Here is a 15,469-nt window from a genome sequence, read left to right on the forward strand (position 1 = left end):
TACAGCCTAACGAAAATGCGTTAAGCGTCTCTTCGCGCTAGCTTGCCCGCGAGGACTTCATAAACATGACTTGTGCAATGACGCACTAGGCAGCACTTTAGTAAACCCGAAACGTGGAACCGCCGTGGCGTCACAGAAGCCTTCTCGTTTCGCAAGCTGGAGGCCCGGGCTCGGTTCCCACCCATACGGAAATTTACCAAATTTTATTTACGAAGCCGTTCATTTACTTGGTTACCAGGAATCTCCCTGATCAATTTTACGTAAACCATAGCATTTCTCGCGTGTTTTTACTCTTTCCAGCGTTGCCCATTTTGGTACCATTTTTCGGTCACGACGATGGATTTTTGCCTAATGGGGCATACAATGCTTTTGCATTAAAATACAAGTAGTAACTGCAGAGCATGGTGCTACACAAATACGTCTTTGGAACACAAGCAAAGTAACAAATATCCAGGCGTGTCTACCGCGGCCTAGCAGACGACAAAGTTACGCTTTCTAGCGGAAGTCACCAGAGTGCATTCACAGAGCTGGCACTGGTCGCCTTGAGGCCAATAAGGCAGTTAGCTGCGATGGTTTACTATGCAAACCATCGTATTACGATGGTTATTGCTACGTAGCAATACATACTCTCACGTAGTAGTGACGTTAAATAATACATCGGCAGAATTATAAATGGCGAAACTAAATCGTTATTGGGCGAACTCCTGCCTTCAAAAGCAAGTTACACTTAAAGCACAGCGATAGCAGCGGATACAGTCAGCGATCGTCGGAAATCTGATCAGCGGGTCAAGCGCGTCGGCTTTTATACATCAGTCGGCGAATGTTCCAGAGTAATCGCTGGGACCCGTGTGTCTTCCACAAGGTTCTACACTATTCGCGTCGTGCATACATGATGTCAGATTACACAAGGTTCGGATACACAACGGATAGAACCATCTATAACATTCCAGAAACTCCCGACACATGCAGGCGCGTCCTGCGCTGTGCGGTAACATTGGTTAGGCGGAGAAACGTGGTCGCCCGATGAACAAGGACACGTGTCAATACCCCCCTCGTAAAAAGCATCGACCCGATGCTGCAAACAAACGAAAGTCATAAACAAAAAACACCCGCAGCAGAGAAACAATAAAATAACGAAGTTCGTCAGCGTGCGTAAAAGGGCTTAAGACGCACCACATGGACCACTTCAGATCGTGCGCGGTGCCGCTGTTGATGCGAAATGCCATCTTACACGACCTCATAGTCCAGTGCGCCAATACCTTGGATGATCATGTGGGGCCAAAATAGCGTCCCAATAGTTTCTCACTGAGTCCTCGTCGGCGTATCGGTGTCCAAACCCAAACACGGTCACCAGGCTTGTACTCTACGTAGTGTCGTCAGCGATTGTAGGGTCGGCTGTCCGGGCGCTGCTGGTTCTTGATCCGTAGGCGGGCGAGCTGTCGGGCTTACTCGTCGCGCTGGAGATAGGTAGCGACTTCATTCTCTTCGTCAGTGACGTGCGGCAGCATAGCGTCGAGCCTCGTCGTCGCATTCCTACCGTAACCCAGCTTGAACGGCGTGATGTGTGTTGTTTCTTGCAGCGCCGTGTTGTAAGTAAAGGTTACGTACGACAGGACTTGAGGTCCATCGACGAGAAGTATTTAGCGTTACAGAGGCGATGCAATGCGTCGTCTATCCGTGGGAGGTGTTATACGTCCTTCTTCGTGATCTTGTTCAGTCAACGATTATCTGCGAAGAAATGTAGGGTTCCGAGGACTACACGAGGACTACTGGACTACAGGAGGACTACAGGAGATGCCCACGTGCTTTTAGACGGCTGGATGATGTCGTCGTGGAGCATTTCGTCGACTTGTTGCCTAATAACTTCACATTCTCGCTTCGAAACTCAGTAAGGGCTGTGGCGGAGTGGTCGAGCGCACTCTTCGCATATTATGCGATGCTTTGCGACTGGTGTTTGTTGAATCCTCGATGACGTCGAAAAGCAGTCTTCGTATCTTCGGAGCAGACTTTTGAGCTGTTGCCGTTTAAACAAGCGAAGACTTGGACTTATGTCGAAGCCTGGTTCGGGAACTACGGGCGTCGGGATAGATGCAGCAGAATGCGAGAGGACAAACGCATAGCTGCTTTCCAAAATTTCCTTCAATTATGCGATCGTCGTACCGTTGTTGACGAGCTTGAGCTCCTGGATGAAGTTTGTCAGCAACAATTTCCTTTTTCCTGCGTGCGGTCGAGCGATCCCTGTTGCGACACAAATTTCACGGTCGAGCAGCAGACGTGGGGCACCATCTCCTTTGAATCGTTCTGCCTCCGTCCGCTCCCCCAGCTTCCCACAGCCCCGCCTCCCTCGCCGAGACGTCCCCCCACGGCAACACCTGCCAACGTCGTAAATTTCAGGAGAATCTCGGCGCGCCAGGAGGCTATCGGCTGAGGGAAGTGCCGTTCCGTTCTTATGCGAGAGCATCTAGAGTATCTCCATTCACGATACAAACAAAATATCACCACACAAACGCAAGAAAAGAAATCAAATGACTAAAAATGTCTCAACAGGGACGCCCCCGAGTAAGCCGCAGCGATTTTGACCACCGCTTTCATCACGCCGCACTTAACGATGGACATTTCGGCCCACATAGGATGACGTCATAAAGTGGAGTACATAGGTTCCCTATCATGAGGGCGCAGGTATGCCACTGTAAACCCAATGTGCTCTTGAGCATGGGGTCATAGGTTCGAAGCTCATGGCAGCCGACGTTATCCTTTCGATTTTATTCTATTCTTTATACATTGAATTCTTTATAGCGTATAACGAGGCGTAGTTATAACACAGGCGTGAGCTTGCGCTGACAACAAACGTGAGTAAAATAAAGGGTTCGGAGAGCGAGGTTGACCTGGCGTCGCAACCGTGCCCTCTCCTACTCTGGAACACCTGGCTCTCAAGCGCTGCAGGACGTATTCTCTCTCGCCAACTCTGCTCCGTCGAGGCGTGCACGTGACCTGGCTTCGCAGCCTATTGGGAATTTAGGCGGTGTTTCGCTGCTACAGACGCCGGTCGTGTTCGCATATGGGCAATCCGCGCCAACAGGCTCCAGTCTTTAGCGGCCACGCCCACGAGTGCCCAGCAAGGCCTCGAACCACCGTACGGGCCCAATAGTTACTTTGTCCTCCAATTCTTCGACTGCTGGCTCCGATGCCGGATTTTCCATACTGCCCCTCCCTCTCCGAAGGCGATGATGGCACTGACCCACAGCGGCTTGCAGCGACGGCACCGCTGCTGGCGGTGGGAGAACCTTGCAGACTGCTACACCCAACCAAGATCGGCGGAGCAGGCAAGGTCTTAGTCACCAAGGTGTTTAAGCAATCCGAAAGCCCTAAGCCTGTCTGGCTTACCGGACGCACGCTTCGCGAAGATGCTGCAGACCAGGTGGTGGAGCCTCCGAATCCTCGAGGTCTTCCAGGAACCAGAAGGCCGTAAACCATTCCCGGACGCCCACCTGATCGGGTCTTCTTCCTCGACTTCGTTCTTAGGAGTACACGCAGCAGATCGCAGGAGGAAGCAGCCGCTCGCTCGGTGGCATTCCACCGCACAAAAACCACATGGCACCGCACCACTCAGTCAACAGACGGCGGCGATCTCAGATGATCATCATCGCTCGAATGGTGTTACTTCCACTACCATTCCGAATTGACCTCAAGCGCAAATGACTTTGTCGTCGTAGCCGTAGTTGAACTCCACTTCTTCGGAATCATCGGCATTGTCGTTTTCGCTGCCGCTGCCGCTGGCTTGCGCCGAGAAATCGCCGCCAGAGTCCGCGACTTCGCCCTCTCGGTCTCGGGCGAGGACGACGCGTCGCTCTTGTTCCCGGCTTCGCCACACTACGAGCGGTTCTTCCGAGGTGTTTTTTTCGACAACTTGTATGTGCGTGCGTTGGCAGCTCCGTCACTGTCAACAGTGCAGTCGTCGTCACTCACCAACGTCTCCGCGTCACTGGACGCGGCCGTGCCGCCAGGTTTGGCGCACCAAAGTGTGGTCCCCACGCTACAACTTGTCGTCTGCATGAAGTAACCACGCCGGTAGGTCCCTCCTCCAACGGTGGCGCGGGGAGCCTCAGCAGCGCGTTGGAGACAGCTCCTCGCCCGTGTACCATGCGACACCATATGACGCTGAAAGAGGAGCAGCCGGCGGAAACGCTCCTCAGCGAAAGCCAGAGCTGTACCTGGCACCGCGGAGATCGTCACACACCATGCCAGGCAGGCGTCGCTACTGGACGTAGAAATGGCACCGCCCACGTTCCCGACGATCATGGTCCGTCCTACAAGGAAGCCGGTGTGCCACGTTGGGCGCCAATGTGGGAACGGTGCTTCCCTCAGTCCACGATAGCAGGCCTCGGTCCTGACCGGCCGCGCCCAATGGCGGCCAGCCGAATCTCGAACCATTGCACGTACTCACGAGTCACATTCTCCTCCACTTCTTGATTGCTGGATCCGATGCTGGCGTTACAATAATACTTACTTTTGGAATAGTGTTGCCGTCTGCCCCGTGAAGTATTCATGATTTGGCGAAGCAGATTTTTTTTCTCAAAGGAAGTTCGTGTATCCTACAAGTGAAGAGGTGCATATAACTCTTCAGAGCAATTGCGTAGACTTTCTTGAAAAGCTCTGCAATTTAATGTTAGATGCCATTTGGAATCACGTTGGCAAGATTATTCGACCTGTAACTAGTGCTATGTGTTCCGCTGAATCAACCCGCCGTGGTTGCTCAGTGGCTATGGTGTTAGGCTGCTGAGCACGAGGTTGCGGGATCGAATCCCGGCCACGGCGGCCGCATTTCGATGGGGGGAAATGCGAAAACACCCGTGTATTTAGATTTAGGTGCACGTTAAAGAACCCCAGGTGGTCGAAATTTCCGGAGTCCTCCACTACGGCGTGCCTCATAATCAGAAAGTAGTTTTGGCGCGTAAAGCCCCATAATTAAATTTTTCCGCTGAATCTTTCCTAGCAGCAACGTATCCATTGTTTACATTGATACGTGTTTCGTTATCAGCTTCGCTTCAGTTTGGCGCGCCCATGTGATCGCGTCCGCGTTATTCTGACCAGCGTATTCGTTCAACAGCGTCCGACAAAGTCCCGCGCAACGGTTAACCTTGCTGTCGCAGTCAGTGCTTCGCCCTTCAGGGGAAAATGCTAATTTTTATGTGGACTCTAACGTTAACTTCGGATAGTAGTTTTCGACCGCTATAGAGCTCCCCCAAAATGGCCCGCCTTGTTCGCATGGTTGAAAAGGGGTGCTCGTGTGACATTCTGATCTTTTTTTTTTATATGCTTAATAACGCCTACCGATATTGTGAGCACCGGTGATATTACGGTTCTCAGGAACAGGATCCCTTTCCACCACTACACTCTCGCTGATCGTCTGCGTGCATTCTATCTTCCGCGTGTGCCTTTCTCGGTGCCCGCCTGCAGTATGACAAGTCATTAAGCCGATTTTGTTTGAGCTTACCGCTTTTGTTCACGCAGGTTGCAAACCAAGAGCTAGTGGCGTCATTAGAGTACGTCGCAGTAAGTGGACCTACCTGGGGAAACGTACCAACGTTCCAGTGGAGCAAGAGCGGACTGCCGGATAGCCACGTGGGCCATCCCGATAGATGGCAGTTCAAACCGGTTCAGCACAAGTGGACACCTGCGAGGGGCACTCCGAAGGAAATGCCTTCGATAAACTGAGCCTAAAGGAAGGGTTGTTCGATTAGTCTGGTCTTGCCACGACGTATAAACTCGACAGCTTAAAGCCTGTTTTCATTGTAAGCTTGCTAAGGTTGAAAGTTGCGAGTGTTGGTATACCATTGTGTTCGTATAGCGTTATCGATGTCACCGAAATTGCGCGCATGGGATGTGCGTAAGCCCACCGTCTGTTTTCCTCAGTGGCAAATAAATTTATTTGCTGGCACCCTAATATGAAATGTTATACCCTGATTTTCCGTTTTTATTGCGTTGTCGAGCGCAGCAGACGGATCATCTGACAAAGCCGGCTTGGTAATTGGGGACGGTCCTTTATGTGAAAATGTTTCTAGTGTTTTTGTTGCTCTGCCCCTTTCAATATATCCATGTATATCTTCCTCTGATAAGGGGAATAAATCGACAGTTGCAAGTAGCGCTTCGTTGTGTTTGTTTACCTTCTGTGTGCTCCGTCAAAATGTTGTACATTCGAACATCTATTTCATCTCAACACTGTCGGAGCAGAACGCAAAGAGCATACCAGCACAGAATTACCTCCTCAACACACAATCGTCTGGCTGTCATAGATTGACAAGATGTGCGAGAAACCTTGGCCATTACCTAATAACATGTAACAGACGCCTTCTAGTTGTATGCACAATATTTCTAACACATATTGTTCCTGTGTTGTGATAACTTTGCCAGACGTGCTAAAGCGTCTTCCAGCGGTCATCAAGGCCGGGTAAGGACCGCCGAATTGGCATGTAGGACATCTTGCTAGTAGCATGGTAGTCTTTTAAAACTGCTTTGAGATGTTTTACAAGACAAGTTATGTTTTCAATGGCGATATGAACTTCCGCGACACACCTAGCAGCAATATTAAAATTTTTAACTGTACAACACGCTCTTGAAAGATGACGGCGTGACTTCTATTCATTTATTGACCAACCTGTCCCTACGTGTTACTAAATAAGGACTTTTTGAGCACCCCGGTGCGGCATATTCATGACAAATTAATGCTCCTTTGGTAAAAATGTGGCGGCGTTATCTCTTCTTAAAGCTCTTGCATTATGGAATCGTCACCACCTGTACATGGTGCGTCACATAACGTGAGCGAATGTAATTTTTCTGCTAAGCGCATTTTTTTTTCACATGTCCTTTCATGCAGCTTTTATCTTTATTTTCATTCGATATGTTACGGACATGTTAGGACCATATAAAGACTGTATTTACAATATTAATACAGGATGAGTCAGCGTAGACAAGATGGCTGACCACCAGCAACACGCAGCAGCCAGCGTCTCGCAATCTTCTTCTGCCTATGTCTTCTTTCACCCTTCCGTAACAATATTATAGTTATGATTACCAATATTGCATGCATGCGCGATTCTCATCAAAATTAACTTGCGAGTGGAGCGCTTGTATTATGACTTTCTGGATTTTGTCGCACTGAAAACCACATTCAGCGTAATAAAGATAATTTTTTCCGCATGTTTTGGAAACGCCTATGATAGCTGGCATCACTCTATAAGTACTTCTTTTACTGCACAGCTGATCATTCCGGTCAATTCCTGGGACGTCAAACAGCGGCACGGCGCAAACGTTTTGCAACGCCAAGTGATGAAGAAGAAGTAGCAATATAAATAAAGGATGTTCACCTGTTTAACGCATCGTAAACGCTTTTAAAAACATGATTTTGTTCCACAATATTCCTCCGTGATTCTGCAATACACCTAATTTGCCAAGATATAATTCGCACGATGTCAATCCATAGAAGCGCCGCACGGGCAAGGAAGTTGTTTTCAGGACAAAATAATGGTTCTCAATTTCATGTACAAATTTACAGACCTTAGTATTTATGTTGCTACTATTTATAATTTGATCACCGCTTACAGAATGTAGCATTACTTGCCCGTGCTTAATGATTGAAGAAGATAAAAAATTATTTATTTTTATGATACTAACACACACTGTCTGTCAAAAAAAGACCAAAGGCGTGTACAAAGCAACCTAGATCAGATATTATTTTTAAAGTACGTCCGTGCAGCTATCGCACTTGTTACAGCAGTTATCGCTAATTGACATGATCTACGTACTCAATCGGACATGGCGTGCGATATTTCTGAGGAAATCTTCGAAGAATACGACATCTTCCGTAAACCATAATATGCTAATTGAAATTATGAATAAAAAGGTAAACCATGTGTATACCCAGCGATCCTGTTCGGCTCTACGTCAACGAAAGGTTAACAGAGCGAGTAACTACAATGGTGTCTAATTAACCGCGACGCATCCAGCTGTGCTTATTTTCATCCCTGTGCACCGTACAAACCTATTGAATATATATGTATTCACTACAAAAGTCCCAGCTATATTCTTATTGAATTTGCACGGGGAAGCACTACATGGTTTACCGTTAGGCCGAAATGATTCATGCTTGTGTGAATGTCTACTTTCCAAGCGCGCTGCTTCACCTGTTTCGTAAACGAGTCACGTGCACAGTGTTGTCATGTGAAGAAAAGCGATGTATGATGTTTGCAGATGAAAGAATGGCGATGACAGCCATATCAGAGGGCAGTACGACACGTAACAAGCTACGTTATGGGATTCTCTACCTCCTGTGTTACAGCGGCACATGCCGATTTTGCAGGATTCGCCAAGAACAGACAAAGCCTCACTGCATTATTCTGAATGACTTACTGAAAGAAAATTCGGCAAAATGAATAATAGGTTCAACATGCACCCCAATGGAGTTAAAAGTTCGGTGTGTTGTAACACGCCCATCAGCCGATAGCATTCTAACGGATTTGTGCTCGAACTTATTTTTTACTACGTAGAACAGTGGTTTGCTTACTGGTACTACTTTGTCGGCCTAATAGCGGATCGCAGCCGCAGCAGTCATGCCAAACCTGGGATGGTAGGCAAAGAAACCTTCGCTTTGAAATTATTTCACCTGATATACCCTATCGATTCTTCTCTCCACGGTAAGTTAGTGCAGGTAAAGACTGCTGAGCGCAATTCCAGCGGCCTCGTGAACAGTAGCGCAACACCTTGCTCGTTGAGTCACCACGACACGTACGAGTACACAGTAGTCTGTCCGTAGTACACATGACAGCGTTAATTGTGAGTAGGTATCACGTAATGTAGTGTTGTAACAGACGTGGCGCCTATGACAGAGTGAATCTTGGAGATCCACCCCTAAAGCCGTGAGTGGCGGCGTGGGCTAAACTCCCAGCGTTAGTTCTAGTAGATGAACATGAATACCCCTGAAGTGCGCCGCTGAAGCTCGGTTGGTAACAGCATTGCACGCATAGCGCGAAGACGTAGGTTCGTATTCCACTTAAGGCCAGTTGTTTTTCATCATATTCGTCCATTTACTTAAAAGTTTCTTTTTCCGAATAAGAACTACAAATAATTTCTTCAACGCTGTCCGTCGTGTCATGTTTGTTAACTTGTTGTGATGTAATATTTGGGCCCCTCGTTGGTTTGCTTTCTTCGCATAGATTCATTCATGTATAGATATAAGCGCGCAAGGAGCGATCGAACGAAGATTTCTAGGCATAATGTTCAGAGACATAAAGAGAGTGGTTTGGATCACAGAGCAAACGGGTATACACGATATTCTAATCGACATCAACAGAAATAAATGGAGCTGGGCAGGTCATGTAATGCGCCGGTTAGATAAACGTTGGGTCATTAGTGTTGCAGAATGGATACCAAGAGAAGGGAAACGCAGTCGAGGACGGCAGAAGACTAGGTGGAGTGATGAAATTAGGAAATTCGCGAGCGCTTGTTGGAATCGGTAGGTGCAGGAAAGGGGTATTTGGGGATCGCAGGAACACGCCTTCATCCTGCAGTGGACATAAAACAAGCAAACAATATGTATGTATATATATATATATATATATATATATATATATATATATATATATATATATATATATATATATGTATATATATATATGCATGCACATTGTCGAGTCGAACCGACGGTGAACAACACAGCAGCTAACGCAGTGTATAAAAGCAAACTCTTTAGTGGGCGAACATGTTCCCCGCAAAACCAAGTGGTAATTCATAGCACAACAATAGCGGCGAGTGCAATCAACAGTAGTCGAAAATCTGATGAGTGAGGTAGTCCAGTACGTCTACTTTTATCACAGGCTTTCATAAAATAATTATTACTAGAAGAAACTCTGGCACTAGTGTGTACGGAAGCTGCAGTCGGAGCGGTTGCGCCAGCGTGGAAGTTAAGGCAACTACATGGATTGGCCTAAACTTCGTCCTTCTGGCTTGAAGCCACTTCGTGACTTTGTAAGCTCGTAATTTTCAGCAATGTACTGCGTAAGAAATAATCGAAAATTGTCCGGCGGCATCATTCGAAAACAGGACTTCTAGCACAGAAGCCCCATATTCAAACCATTTCGCCAAGGATGCTTTTTTTTCTTTATTGCCGCCTTTGACATACACAAACAATACATAAATATAAAACATGTTAACAAGTATCTTGCTGGCATGACATATTAAAATTTTATCAATGCTGCCAATTTATCTGGTATGTCAATCCATATTGCCTGTTCAGGGAGTGCCCGACGGATAACCCTAAACCATACTACAGCTTCAATGAAGTGTTCGCGTGCAGGTCGCGAATTGACATCAGCATTCTTAAACTGCGTTCTAGCATTCCACAAACAGTTGAGGACCAGGAGCATTATTGCGTTATACAGAAAACCCTCTGATGCTACCGGTAGGAACCTTATTCCATGTGCATCTAAAGGTATCTGTTTCTTCACCATCCTTTGTAGCACATCACAAAAAAACATGGCATCCCAGCAATCTAGAAATGCATGCTCTATCGCTTCAGGTTTCTAGCATAAGAAGCTGTTATTGGACCACGGGACAAAAATACCGTTGTTATGCATGCATGTTTTAACTGATAATGGATTAGTGTGCAGGTAAAGGGAAAAAATTACCGAACAGTGTACTGACATTCTTTTAACACTTTGAGGACATCTCCCGTGCTCCACGGTTTGACATACGTAAGACCTACAAGCGTAAGATAGCTGACACAATGATGTATAATATGGATAGAATTGAGCATTCTCTCTGGAACGCAGGAAGCCTAAAAGCAGGGAAGAAAAAGCAAAGAATACGCAAGAATCAGATGTATGCGTTAGGAGACAAAGCCGGCAATAGCATTCCTAATATGCATAAGATAGTTAATGTAGCTGAGGAGTTCTATAGAGATTTATAGACAACCAGTGGCACCCAGGAAGATAATGGAAGAGGAAATAGTCTAGAGGTATTTGACACCCCACAGGTAACGCCGGAAGAAGTAAAGAAAGCCTACGGAGCTAGGCAAAGGGGGAAGGCAGCTGGGGAGGATCAGGTAACGGCAGATTTGTTCAATGGTCGGCAGATTGTTCTAGATAAACTGGCCATCCTGTACACGCGATGCCTCATGACCTCGAGCGTACCGGAATCATGAAAGGACGCCAACGTAATCTGAATCCTTAAAAAAGGGGACGCCATGGACTTGAAAAATTATAGACCGCTCAACTTACTGTCCGTTGCCTACACAGTATTTACAAAGGTAATTACAAATAGAATAAGGGAGACCTTAGGCTGCTGTCAACCAGAACACCCGGCAGGATTTGGTAAAGGCTACTCAACTATAGACCATATTCACACTATCAATCAGGTGATAGAGAAATGTGCGGAATATAACCAACCCCTATATATAGCTTTCATTGATTACGACAAAGCGTTTGATTCAGTGAAAACCTCAGCAGTCATGGAGGCATTGCGCAATCAGGGTGTAGACGAGCCGTATCTAAACATACTGAAATATATCTAGAGTGGCTCCACAGCCAGCGTTGTCCTCCATAAAGAAAGCAACAAAATCCCATTAAAGAAGGGCGTCAGGCAGTGAGATACAATCTCTCCAATGCTATTCACAGAGTGTTTACAGGAGGTATTCTCACAGCGTACTTACAAGAGGTATTCCGAGAGCTGATTTGGGAGGAATTGGGGATAAGGGTTAATGGAGAATACCTTAGTAACTTGCAATTCGCTGATGATATTGCCTTGCTTAATAACTCAGAAGACCAATTGGAATGCATGCTCACTGACCTGGAGAGGCAAAGCAGAAGGGTGGGTCTAAAAATTATTCTGCAGAGAACTAATGTTTAACAGCCTCGGAGCAGAACAGCAGTTTACGATAGGTAGCGAGGCACTGGAAGTGGTAAGGGAACACATCTACTTAGGGCATGTAGTGACCGCGGAGCGGGATCATAAGACGGAAATAATCAGAAAAATAAGAATGGGCTGGGGTGCGTTTGGTAGGCATTCTCAGATCATGAACATCAGGTTGCCATTATCCCTAAAGAGAAAAGTGTATAACAGCTGTGTCTTACCAATACTCACCTACGGGGCAGAAACCTGAAGGCTTACGAAAAGGGTTCTACTTAAATTGAGGACGACGCAACGAGCTATGGAAAGAAGAATGATGGGTGTAACTTTAAGGGATAAGAAAAGAACACATTGGGTGAGGGAGCAAACACGAGGTAATGACATCTTAGTTGAAATCAAGAAAAAAAAATGGGCATGGACAGGACATGTAATGAGGAGGGAAGATAACCGATGGTCATTAAGGGTTACGGACCTGATTCCAAGGGAAGGGAAGCGTAGCAAGGAGCGGCAGAAAGTTAGGTGGGCGGATGAGATTAAGAAGATTGCAGGGACGACATGGCCACATTTAGTACATGACCACCTAACTAGTTGGAGTATATGACCACCTAGTTAGAGAAATATGGGTTGAGGCCTTTGCCCTGCAGTGGCCGTAACCAGGCTGATAATGATGATGATGCGTATGAACCAGTCTCGTTATAACACCCTGCCATCCTATCGCCAATACCTTCATAAATATATTATAGTCGACGTTGGTTAGACTTATAGGGCGGTAAGACCCCACCAGCTGACGTTTTTTAGGTGCCTCAGTTTTTGTGAAGAGAACGATGTACGAAGTCGGGAAAGACAGGGGTATATGTTTTTTGCTGATACGATCCGGCGATAACGTTGAGCAGAATCGGGGCAAGAATTGGTTTGAATGTTTTATAAAATGCTACTCCTAGGGTCAAGGCCGGGTGCCTTGCCAAAAGGTAGTGCACCTATTGCATCCTACATTTCTTTCACGAAAATCGGCTGTTCCAGAGGCGTTCTTTCTTCTTCATCCAGCTTTGGCACTAAGGACGGAAATTCTGCTTTAAAGCCCCCTATAACGGCGCGCGGTTGACCTAGCAATTATTTGAAATGATCAGCGACGACGCGTTTGATAACTTTGCTGCTTCTTATTTGCCGTATCTTCCTCCGGTAACGCATGCTTTGTGGGCCTTTCACTGGCCCACAGCTTCTCGGCCCGTGCCCGAATAACCACCGCTCTGTAGTTTTCTGCATCAATTTTCTCCAACTGACTTCTTGCGGTTCTGAATTCATTAGTGTCAGTACCTGGTTGGGAGCATTCTATACCCGTAAGAAATTCGTTACTCACGAAGCAGTGTTTTGTTTCATTTGTCTTCATACCGCAATGTGTTACTTCTTTCTATGGCTTTGTATTTTACTACCTGCTTAAAATCCTCCCACTCTAGACCGACACTTAAACATTGCACTGCGGGTAACTCCTTTTTAACGAAACCCTGATCCTCCATGAATTTCACATTAGGTTGCAATGTTCCTACTGAAAGTCGTTTTTTTACTATTTTATCACAGGTTGCAATAACTACAGAGTGGTCATTGATAGGCACCGGTTTAACCTCGTACGATGTGCATAGTGGTACAAGTTCAAGCGATACGCACAGCCTGTCCAATCGTGCTTCGCTATAGCCTTGAAAATGTGTGAATTGCGGACGCCAACTATTTGTGACACTTCCAATACCTGCTAGGTAGTGGTCGTGAACTACTACGTTCAAGAGCTCCGGATCTCACACTGGCATAACTTTTATATGGTCTTCCGAACGACAAACAGAATTGAAGTCTCCCAAGAAAACTAGTACTTTTTTACCATCGAGATACATCTGGAAATGCTCAAAAACAGGTTTCTCTCTGCCTCTACATTTGGAGCATACGCACAAATGATACGGAAATTCAGACCACAGTGAAAAAAAATCAACAACCAGGAGGCGTCGACTTTTGCACAAAAAGAACGGCTGCACAATTATACCGTCGCTATTACGGATGAAAAGGGCACAACCACCAGTGGTATCGACAGAATGACACACAAACGTCGTACTGCTGACGGAAAGTGGACACCATTCGATCAGTGTCTTCCTCGCTATCAATTTTGGTTTCTTGGATTACCACTACGTGTAATTGTTCTCTAAGAGAAGGCGACTAAGTGAAAACTGTCGCCGTCTTGTTCAAAAAGTCGTACATTCAGAGTCGCTACACGTAGTGCTTCAGGAAGGCGGATCGCCCATATCGAGAGAAAAAAAAAACCTATATTATGGTGTCTACCCTCACGACAACATCGCAAGTCCCTCACACCCCATTTCGGGATCTACAGCACGGAATTACGGAGGCGGTCTCCCCGCCTACCGTGATTCGGCCGGAATGTTCGGCCGCAGTTTCTAGGACGCTCGACTCATTCCTGCTACTTTTGAAAGGAGGCTCGCCATCACCTATTTCATCCCGTTGCGACGCCTTTCTCACGGCATCATCGTGCGACCGCATTCCGGCCATGTGGCTGGACCTTTCCGGGGAAACGAGCACAGGCTGCGCCACCGGTTGAATGGCGTTCTTTAAAGTCGCGTCACGCATTTCCACTGCGTTCTTCGACGCCACCTCGGCGTCCTCTGCCGGAGGTAGAGACGTCTGTCCAGAAGATGCGCGAGCCTTGGGTGGCGCGTTCAATTGATGCGCCCGACGAGCAGCCGACGTGGTCTCCTGCACCGCTGGTCCAGTATTTTTTATAGCTTCCTTCGATGCCTCCTTCGCCTCAGCCTCATCCATGAGGAGTGTTGACGTCTCAGTACTTCTCACTGGCTCGGTGATGCTGGCGTACGTCCGTGCACACTGGCCCTCGTCGTTCCCGAGGTGAAGGCATGAACCACACCGTGAAATTTGACAGTCACGCCGAATGTGACCTGTGCCACGGCGGCGAAGGCACAGTGGTGGCCTGGCCGACACCACCACAAGCGCGAGCTCTCCACCTACGTTCACTTTGAGCTGCAGGTCATCGAGCTTCACGCCAGCGTTCAACTTCAGGCTCACCAGCCTCGTAGTTGACCCCTTATGAGACACACCGTGTGCGCGCCACACCTCTCTTGAGACGTCTGTCACCTTCCCAAATGACGAGAAGACTAAGACGCAAGTCCTCGTCTGGTACGCTATGAAGGAGCCACTGCAGCTTTATTCGAACGTCCCGGTTTGCAGGGTCGATCACGGGACTTCTCCCATTTTTCACTTTAAACTCACCGATGTTGAGAACCTTCTTCGCGGCGTCGGCGTCCTTGAATGTAATCGCCGACACATGACTCATGCGGTACACTCCTAAGGCGATAACTTCAGGCAGGAGCGAAATCGAAGAGAGCGCATCAAGAAAATCTTCCGCCCAGTATGGGCGGGCCTGATGTCCCCGTGCAACAAAACGGTGTTTAAAACAAAACGACCTCGAGGCAAAGTAGGCACTACGACCTGGTATTCGTTGTCCGATGCAATAGCCTTGTTTCCCAGACCAGGCATTGACGCTGTAGCCGCTCCGACGGAG

This window comes from Dermacentor andersoni, chromosome 7 (assembly GCF_023375885.2).
Source record: "Dermacentor andersoni chromosome 7, qqDerAnde1_hic_scaffold, whole genome shotgun sequence".
NCBI lineage: Eukaryota > Metazoa > Arthropoda > Arachnida > Ixodida > Ixodidae > Dermacentor > Dermacentor andersoni.